Below are 8,560 nucleotides of genomic sequence, written 5' to 3' on the forward strand. Positions count from 1 at the left end.
GACTAACTTAGGAATATGCTGCAATTATTCTGGTGTAGGCATTGTATATCTTATACTAATTTTACTACAAATGTCATTCTGATAATCAACACCAAGGTGGGTGAAAGTACCCCAGTATAGAGGCTTACACTATCTTACATTATATAAATTGCTGATTTACCAGTTATATCTCTTCTTTTATTCAGCTAACTACATCCAGTTTATATGGAATTCAACTGAAATCACTGTGTATCCTGGCCTCAATGCTCTCAATAGACTGCACAGAAAGGAAATATTTTTAATTCACCGAAATAATACTATCAAACTGTAAACCTATGTAATGTTTCATACCAGATCCCTTCGGTCACTTCCATAAGCACAGACTAGTATCTGCAAATATTGTTCATGTCATGTCAAAAAAACCAAAAGACAAAATCAAGAGAGGAGTCCACTTCTTGAGAGAGATAAGCCAATGCAAGATATAAGTTATGCAGTTTGCATCTTCAGATTTAGTGAACTATCTGGTTCCACAGCAGCAATGAGCCTTTGAATGAGTAGAGAGAAATGCCCCACTCTCCCCTAACTATCCTAAGCTCAACATTCATGCCAACAAACCTCAGCCAACTTAAATAATTCACACAACAAGATTTAATGGTTGCTAGTACAATAAAGTGTGTTGCGTAAGTCCTATATCTGACAAAAGTTGCAATCAATTTTCACCAGGCCACAAGAAGCCGTATAAGCAACTTAGGGGCTCTTGCTCTGCCAAAGCAGCGTTTAGTTAAAAAGAAGAGTTTGCTCCCAAACTGAACCTAACCCTACCACAAAAGTTAAATACTGACAAAAGTTACCACCAGCTGAAAACACTAAGCATAACATACTCCGGCCACTTTATATACACATCACATAACCAGACCTTAAGAAAAACCCAAGAACAAAAAGTACTCAGCTATTATGAAGTGCAATCTCTTCTGCCATGAAACTTCTATGGATCCTAAGCTGCTCTCGTTAAAAAAAAGCCCAACAAAATAAATCTCAAAATCTTTTACACTAGCAAAGATTACCTTCTAAACATGCAGAAAAGTGCAAACAAAACCAGCATGTCTATCTTCAGAGAAAGACAGGCTTTCCTATTCTTTTCAAAAGAGAAGACCTGCCTGTTGAAAAAAACCTAAAAGTTATTCCAGGAACCCAGCTGCCTTAGGAACCACCCATGTGAAATGGGGTGGGAGAGAAAAGAGATGAGAAGCTGTTACCACTCCACCAGAGACAGCCTTCCTGGGGTGGCCAAGGTCCCACATATGGTAGCGAAAGGCTTTGCTTGCCTGAGATTATTTGTACTGTAACAGTTCCATGGCCGAGGTTCCAAGGACTACTAGGTCTTTTGCGTTAAGACATTTTTCTGTGTTAAAATAACAATAGACGTCGGCCTCAAAAGTTTGCAGTCTAAGATACATGGCATTCCTAGGATGGAATGTATAAGGCCTGCTAGCTATGGCAATTTTCATAACTAAAGTGAAAAATAAACTCTGATCCAACTTTGGGCATTTGACAACTGGCTTAGCTACTTCCCCTTACAAAAAGCAGTCAGGTTCCTGTTCTTCATTTTTAAAAATTTAATAATTTTCTAAACATTTACTAAAAATAAGGAGATTCCAAGATGGTATCCTTCTAGGAGCTGGAATCACTAGGCATGGAATATTAAAGGTGGAAGGGCTTTTCCTAATCACTAGGGATTTTAACTTTGTTTTCTGTTTGTTTTGTAGCACATAAAGTGTTAGATACCAACAAACGTGTCTAGGCCAGTTGCTCTCAATGTTTTAGACAATGGTTTTGTGCTTCTGAACATTAGCAATATCAGGTTCAAAGAGTGAGAAGGAAGTAGTTTCGGGTGCTGTAAGTGTCCCAACATGTTTAGCAGTTATAAACATGTATGCTTTTTTTGTTTCTTTTATTTCCCCAGTTTTGTGAAAATTCAAGGACAAAAATGACTGAGAAGAAAAAATAGTGAAACTAATGTACAAAACAGCTGTTAAATCTTTGTTCTGTGCATTTAAGAAAAGTATGTTTTTGCTCTTTTCAGGTATGATGCTTCTAAGTATTATTTGCAACAACTGGGTAAAAATATTAGACATGAGAATGATTTTTAAGTTAACTGTGCTCCTTTAAAATGGTCACTATGCTTTAATTCTTCAGGGATTGTTAAGTTTGTATTGGGGGGGAATGGGAAAAGGGTGAGAGAAAGAGCACAAGCAACTTTTTTTTATTTGTTGAAACCTATAGTATAGAGATATTAGAAACAAATGGTGAAAGTGCAAAGGTATGTGGCCCTTCCAGAGGTCAAACATAAAACACTTGTCAGTGACAAAAAACACCATGTCACTGGAGACTGAAACTCCCTCCCCCAAGGCCTCACAAGAAAGCAGCTTGATTTTACTGAGCTAAACTGTGGAAAGAACAATAAACTCATCTCAGAAGCATCTTCATCTGCTTTTGTCCAAAAAGTTTAAACAAAAAGCCGGATGTAATCATGCCTCTATTTCAGTTCCAGAACAGTAAGACTTCCACTGTAGCGTCCAAACCACATGTGACAATAGTTCTGCAGAATAAATATGTGGCAGCATGAAGAGCGGGCAAGAACCCAGCCCGACTCTCAAATACCAAGAGAAGTTTGCAGAGCCCGTGATCAGAAGTTGACTGCATTTCATTCAACTGAGCATATTTAATCTGAAAGGCATCACACTTCCAACAGGAAAGTGTATTAATTCTTAAAGAAAGAACTATAAATTGTACCTCTACTAAGCAGAAGCACACTTTGAAACAGAAAGTAATGCCCGCAATATCTTCAGAGTTTCTCTTACAACATCAGCACACAAAAGACAATACTTCATTCATGAAACTTTACTTAACGGTAGGAATATGATCATGAATCACATTAGTTTTGCTGACCTCGTTCTTTCCAAAGCAAAATGTTTCTCCTGTTATGTGTTCTCTTACCTATTAGTCAGGTATCTGGGTTGTAGCCCCATCGGTCTAGAGGAAAGATTGCTGGTCTAATAACAGACATCATCTCTATTAGGAGTCCTGACTGCTTTACTGATTAGTGTTACAGGGGTGTAGGTTGTACCCATGCTGGTCTAGGGATGTAGGCCGACAACGTTCTTTAGATGAATCTGATATCTTTTATTAGACCAACTTCAATAGCTGGGGGGAAAAAATTTTTTTTCAAACCCAAAAGCTCACTAATTTTTTTTCCCCCAACTATTTAAGTCGGCCTAATAAAAGGTATCAGATTCACCCAAAGAAACTTGTCAGCCTGATTTGTAGCATTAACACGCTCACACTATGCTATAATACCACAAGGAAACAACTACAGTTAAATGTCAAACAAAACCCTGGACCTCACCAGGTGCAAATGTAACTTGACTGGAGACAATCCCACTCCCTGCCCAATATTGCAACTGCTGTAAACCAAACGACATAGTGAAGACTATACCTGCAACGTCTTTGCTTCAGCTGTAGCAGATCAATGATCTCACCAGCCCCAACGTCTATGAAATCGATTAAATTAAACACCACTGCCAACATTTAGGGAGAAAAAAGCTTTCAAATGGAAAGGTGGAAACGGACCAACCTTTGATTTTTTTTTTTTTTTTAATGAGATGCGCCTTTTCCTGAGAAGGGAAGAGCCCACTCGGAGCGGGAAGGACGAGGCCAGGCCCAGGGGGCAGACGGGGCAGGAGGGCGCTGGCTGGGCCCCGGGCAGGGAGCACGACCCAGCCGCGGGGCTGGGGCCACTAGACCAGGCCGCGGCAACTCTCCCCCCTCCCCCTTCGCTGCAAAACGCCCCGCTGCTTGCATCGCCGGAGGCCTCCAGGCCCCTGCCCGCGGGAGCGGCGGGGCTGAAGCCCGAGGAGGCGCCCCGCGGGCCCGGGCTGGGGTGGGGTGGGCTGGGGTGGGGCGGAGCCGGGCCCTGCACGACGCGGGCCGGGCGGTACGTACCGGAGCGCGGCGCGGGTGGGGCTCATGCTGTCGGGCCGGGGGCGCAGCCACATTCCTGCCCCTGCGAGCGCCCCCCCGCACCCTGGCGCGGCCCCTGCCGGCTTCCGTACGGCCGCCCGCTCACTTCCGGGGAGGGCGGGGTCGCGCAGTGACGTCACTGCGGCCGGGCAGCGACGTCGCCGCTTCCTCCTGGGGCGTGGGGGAAGGGGGCGGGGCCTGCCTTGAGCCGCCTGCAGCAGGGGGCGGTGCTTCAGGAGCCTCGTGGGGGGCTCGCCTCTCTGCCCCTTTCACAACAGGGAGCAGTGGGGAGGACCCGGCTGTTGCTTCTCAAAGCTTGAGGGCTTAACAGGGCCGCCCTGGCGCAGGGCTGGGGCTGCTCAAGCTCTGAGGAGACTGGGCCAGGTGGGCCCATGGTTTGACCCAGAAAATGGCAGCTCTTAGGAAGCTCTTGGCGGTCGCAGCTCTGGACAGTCGCCTCCCCCAGGGACGGCGGGTCTGGCTGCCTGCCCCGGGGGTCTCCAGCTCTTAGGGAATGGTCTCCAGGACAGTCACTGGGACATAAATGACAGTGCATTCACTACAATTAACTTGATCCGAGCCTTCAAGAGGCCAAGAAGCGATTGAATCTGCTTGATGCAGTTGTCCAGTGGGTTTTTAAATGTAGTGTTTGCCTCCCTGACGTCAAGCCATAAATGTCATTACATCATGTGAAGAAACCTCCCGGGATAGGGCTGGCAACTGCATTAGCAACATGTAGGGGATGCACACAGGTGCATGTGCAGCCCCTGAGGTTGGCAGTGCACCCCCTGAAAGAAGCGTTGCCAACACGGATGGCAGCACCTGTGGGTGGTCGGCGCTCGCCACCCCCCGGACACGGCTGTAGCCATCTGGAGGAGCTCCCTGCTTGCTGCCACCGTGCCCCCGCTGCCTGCAGGCGGTCGCTGTGCCCCCCCAGCCTCTGGGGGCCCACGTTGTTCGTGAGCAACTCTTTGAATCTAAGAGCGGGGCTCGCAGGAGGAACAGCCACATCTTCTCCAGGGTGCAGGTCTGAATCAGCTCCAGTAGAAACCCCTCTTGCTACTCCTGGCTGCACTGACAAGGCACCATAGGCTTTAGTCTGCACACATCTTAAATGCGTGGCATGCCATCAACTGAAAAACTGCTGACGACCACCACAGTGCTGCAGGTCTGTCTGTGAGGAGGATTCACTAAGAAGGTTATGAATAATACCCACGTGTTATTTGCAGAAAAAGAAGAGGCAAGACTGCAACCCAGAGCTTCGTTGCCACCAACACATTCATCATCCCTTTGGCTAAAGTGCTTCCCTTCATACGTAGCTGTTGCACCTATTAAGTACATGATTAACTAAAATCGGAGAGGCTTTCTGGGGCCCAAGCTCCCCTCCTCACGGGCAGATTTGACGCAGCATCTGATGAAGTGAGCTGGAGCTCAGAAAAGCTTCTGCATCTCCAGTTTAGTGAGACTAAGATGTATCTGTACACTGCCTTCCACCTGACTGGAGACTAACATGGCTAGAGATGATTGTTGTGTCAGATGAGAAACACTCATCATGGAAGATAGCAGGGGGAAGGGTCTCTAATTGGTTAATGGGAACTTTATTTCATCCTCCCTATTCACTTCTGTGACAACAGTCTATTTTATCACATTGAAATGAAATACAGTCTGAAACGACTGTTCTGATTTGACAGTCATGCTTCTTAGCAGGATAATTTTGGGGTGGGGGAGGAAGGGGTCTTTCAGCTAATCCAAGGATGCCCAACCCCCAAGCCATGTCATGTAGCCTGCAGGGTTCCCCAAGGATCAAAAAAATTGGCAGTGGGAAAATGGAACAGCCATAATTGTCACTCCCTTGCTGCTAGATTTCTGGTGGTTGGGAGACTTGTGGACCAAATAGCTTGACCTTGTGCTCTAGATTGAATGCACAGGGCCAAGATGATGGGGCTGGATCCAGCTGTCCCATGCCACTCATCCAGCCCACAGGGCCAAAAGGTTAAGCACCACTGAGCTAATCCCTTAGAAATAAAACTTCCCCCTGGCAACTTTCCTAGTACCATGATTTACTTTATGGTAACAAAGATCCAGTACTATCCAAATTTCTCAACCCTTATTGTTGTACCATGTGCCTCAGTAGTGGCCTGATCCTGCTAGGTGCTGAGAAGGTGCCTTAAGTGTTCTTAAATATGCTTTGCTTTAGGATGTGATTAGTGTCCTGTCATCAGGAACTGCCATTCTCCCCATCCCCCAGAAGATTAAATGAGATGCATTATATTCATAATAAAGTTCTTTGGATTAATTTTGGTGAAAGGCACTATTATATTTTTATTACCTGGATAAAGAAGTTGCTGCTCCAACATGATTTATTAAAATTTTGCCACAGAACTCTCTAAGTACCTCCAACATTAAATAAGCTAGTTAAAAAAAAATCTTTTAGTAGGTATAGTAATTTCTTTTGTTTCCTAAGCAAATTAAAATTAGGGTATATATGCAGTAAGTATTTTAGCAGTAGAATTTATACTGGCAAATCACTAAGTCACCCAATACCTCCCACTACAATCTTCCCTTTTTCCTTTGTTCCCGCAGGAAAGCATTTCCAGAAGAACTGTTGCAAGTTTCTTCTGGTTGTATGCAGAGCCTGATCTATGCAAAGTAGGTAGAGAGAAAAAAAAAATCCAGGTAAGTTTTTCCACCTTGTGGATACTCAGTTATAGAAATTCTAATTCAAATGATTTTAGTCTTTTATAAACACAGTGACTGTGTATTTGGAAGAGAAGTCATTTGAAATGCTAGGATGCCAACTGAGTTTTTCCCCAGTTCTATCAAAGTTAAGTATGTTTATTTATAAAGATATTTATGTGAAATGAAAGATTTTTTTTCTTCTAACTAGAGTCAAAAGAAAAAAGTAAACTTGAAAATGTACATACTGCTATTAATTATTACAGAGAAAAATAGTTAAAAGAGTGTTATTAAGGTCGCCACACAAACATTCAAAAGTTTGACAACTTTACTTGTGATATTTCTTATCTGACCCTTGTTCACTCTTGTATCCGTGCTGTCTGTTTCCATCTGATCACATTTTTTCCCTCCCACAGGCCTCCTGCTATATTGCTTATAGGCAAATGTAGCAGTATTTTCTCCTATTTTCATTATACCATCTGTGGACTTTACTGAATGCTACCAAGACCCTGAACTACATACAGAATTATTGATCTCCTAGTGGGCTTTTCTACAGCACTTGTTACCACAGTATCCAAGTGCTCCACAAACATTAATTTGTCCTTGCAACTTCTCTGTAAGGTAGGAAGTTATGTTTATTTCACAAATGGGGAACTGGTATACAGACAGATTCTGGCTAAAATGTGAAAAAGCCATTCTCTGGATGTACATTTTAAAGGACAATACCATTTTTAGACTACTTGGCACTTAATAGGTTTGAGTCACTGTGCAGGTATTTAATAAGTTTCCCCATATTTCTATGGGGTAGAAGTGCAAGTTATAGAACCTTCCATTTCTAATCTGGTTCCTAAATCAATTATAACTTAGTGCCTCATGATACCTAGCTCTGGACCCATTTCTGAGAATCACACTTCCTTAGCAAAAGAAGGGTCCCATGCTTCATTAGCTTCCTAGGAAACCATGAGTAAAGGACTGCCCACCTTCACACACAAACAGTTAAAAGAAAAATGGTAAGTTTGTGATTTCTTAAGTTTTCTGCCTAAAAAGAAAAAAAAATCAACTCTTGTTAGTGCTGCTAACAAGTTGTTCTTCACACATTGGGTTCAAAGCTTGTCAGTTTTTCAGTAAAACGGTATTCAACCAGAAAATGTCCCTTGCACTGGACTCCTTTGGCCCTACTTATGAGTCTTCAAGCTCTATTTCCTTAGGGGCTGTAGTTGTGGCCTCCAGCTACTCTCATGCCTCATAGGTTTTACTCTTTATGTCCTTCACCAGGCCCTCAGACCCTATACTGGTCTCAACCCTCTGAGTCCCTGACTCTCTCAAGGCTGTTACCATCAGTCTATAAAGCTCTTGGCCATGCAGCCCACTGTCTCAGACCATTGCAGGGCTCCAAATCCACCCTAGCTAGCTGCAGCCAAACTTCTAGCCTCCAGATCGCCTGCAACCTCCAGCCCTCTTTGTCTGCTGGCTCTCTCCAACTTCTTTGGATACTTAAGAGCTGACTGGATCCCCTGCCTTAGACAGTGTAGGCTCACAAAGATTCTTTCCTCTCCACAGCTTAAGGCCTGACTAACCCTCTAGCCCTGGAGCTAGGATTTAAGTATATGGGAGCTCCACCCCTTTCTGGTCACCTGACCTCTGACTGAGTCAGGTTTCTGCTTAGCCTGTTATTTCTACTTGCCCTGTTCCATGCCAGTCTGCCTGGCTGTCTTTCATTTGCATCTTAGCTACCTATCTGTTTGCAAGACTGCAGCTCTAACTTAATGCAGGGCACCTTGCTTCTGATACCCATCTGTAGCTCTGAAGCTCTTCTCTTTCTTTTCTCCTGTGCTGCTTCTCTGCTGCTGGCCCATGCTCAGCTGCTTACACCACCTTGCAACCC

At 44.3% G+C, this 8,560-nt stretch overlaps 1 protein-coding gene across 1 annotated transcript in view; it reads right to left on the minus strand.

The window, feature by feature from the left end:
• SPOPL (speckle type BTB/POZ protein like) overlaps positions 1 to 4,108 on the minus strand; it is a 58,642-nt gene extending 54,534 nt beyond the window's left edge. Inside the window, exon 1 of the mRNA XM_014599582.3 lies at positions 3,982 to 4,108. The gene's annotated coding sequence lies outside the window, so the exon portion shown is untranslated. The remainder of the gene's footprint in view (positions 1 to 3,981) is intronic.
• Positions 4,109 to 8,560: the final 4,452 nt, after the last annotated feature.

This window comes from Alligator mississippiensis, chromosome 4, assembly GCF_030867095.1.
Source record: "Alligator mississippiensis isolate rAllMis1 chromosome 4, rAllMis1, whole genome shotgun sequence".
NCBI lineage: Eukaryota > Metazoa > Chordata > Crocodylia > Alligatoridae > Alligator > Alligator mississippiensis.